The following is a 1,861-nucleotide window of genomic DNA, read 5'->3' as shown; positions in this document are numbered from 1 at the left end:
TTTGCTGTCCCAATTCTTATCGTGCCAGACAGTACATACAGATGCCCTCGAGTGACTAATGAAACAAATAGGAGGCCAGAATAGATTGGCAGCTCTCCCAAGGGTCAGAGAGGCTTGCCTCCCGCACATTTCTGGCTGTGTTGTAGCACTGGGTAGGTCACCTGTCAGTGTGCAGTTTACCCGCATGAGTCTCTCGGTACTATGTTACAGATGATATTTAATCCACTTTGTTGGAGAGAGATTCTCTGAAGGAAGTTGTCCACACTAATTAAATTGTAGGTCTGGACCGAAAAGAGAAAAATTCTCAATTTTTCAAAATCGGAGAACTTACATTCTTGGACCCTTTGGTAATGTGGGATTTCATTGGTTCAGGGTCTCCACCCCAAGGTTGTTTAGTAAACGGTTTGGAGGAGTTGCTATGGCTGGAAAATTGCCTAGCCTATGGTCAGTGTGCTGATGACCCTCCCCCAAATGAAGCATCCTCATCAGACCTTAGGCCGGAGCTGTTATGGCTCGTGGACCTGCTGGAGTATATGCTCCCTGCTGGCTGTAAGAACTGAGCATCTACACCATCTCACAACAAAGCAATGGGGGAGAGCGTTTGTGGGTGACTTACAAGTCAGATTAAGGCTCGATTCTTAATGCAATTTAGCCGAAGCAAGTTCCTTAAGAAAAGGAGATGTGAGAGGGACGAACGTTCCCTAAATATCGAGGAAATCTGTCTTTAAATATGAAGGTTGGGGAACTTGGTTTGGATGGGGTAAGGAGAAGTATTTGATTAAGAAAGAAGTTAATGAGTCTAGAATTAAAGAAGAAAAAAAAGACAATGTCCAGCTCAAACAAGAGAGAATGGCCGAGGAAGAGGCCAGCTTTTGGAGACTCTTCCATAAAGACAATTGATTTTTCATGGCATCCCCTTTTTTTTTTTTTAAAACAATTACAAAAAAAGTTCATATTCAAACACTAGTTAAAACTTGATAGCTTTGGGATGTCAAATCCCACAGAAAGTCTTACTGCCAAACATGGGAGCATGGCCAGACCAGCCACAAGCCAATGTCTCCTACCAGCGGTAATATTCCAAGGTGCAGTAAACTATCCCCAGTTTAAAACAGTTCTTGCCTGGCTTTGGAGATTGAGGGTGGAGTGGGGGAATGACATGGGAATCTGATGGCTCTCTGAGGTCTTGGAGTAGTGAAGTCTCACTGGTGTTCACATTAAGATTGTGTGGAGTAAAGATTGTTGAAACGAATTTGTAACTACTACCTCTGTGGCAAGTGTGGTGCTACTGTTGGGTGAACAGAGCTGCCTTATTGAGACAGATTCAGGAAGTGGCATTGGGAGAAAGGAAAGGAAGAAACTTAAGGAATTATAGCTCATTTATCTAAAAATGACAATTTTTGTGAAATTTGGGCTATTTTAAAAGTCTGCCCAGGAAAATGCTTGTAATATAATGGCAAATTAACACATTTTGGCATAATGTTAAACACAATTCTTTGCCTACACGACTACTCCCTATCTTCCCCACCTCCCGCCTTCATAGTAGTTTTTGGATGTCTGTTTATTCCCATTATAGTGATAGAAAATGTTTTCAGTTTCCTTGCAGATTTTAATTACAAGTTGGTCAAAGTTTTTAGCTTCAGTCTCATTTTTAGACATGGTTTTGGCTACAGTCTTACAGATTAGTACAGAGCCTCTGCCACCACTTCAAATAACTTTAGTTGCCAAAATGTCCAGTCCATCTTTCCTTCTGAGTCACCCAAAGCTCGCCCCACACACTTGAATTCTCTGCACTATTATTGACCATAATGGAAAACACTGCAGTGGACCCTAGGATCTTATTTTAATTTCATTCTATGAGCAT

This window comes from Vombatus ursinus, unplaced genomic scaffold, assembly GCF_900497805.2.
Source record: "Vombatus ursinus unplaced genomic scaffold, bare-nosed wombat genome assembly UNPS02010461.1, whole genome shotgun sequence".
NCBI lineage: Eukaryota > Metazoa > Chordata > Mammalia > Diprotodontia > Vombatidae > Vombatus > Vombatus ursinus.
The sequence above is the reverse complement of the archived record's forward strand: the minus strand, read 5'-3'. Positions refer to the sequence as shown.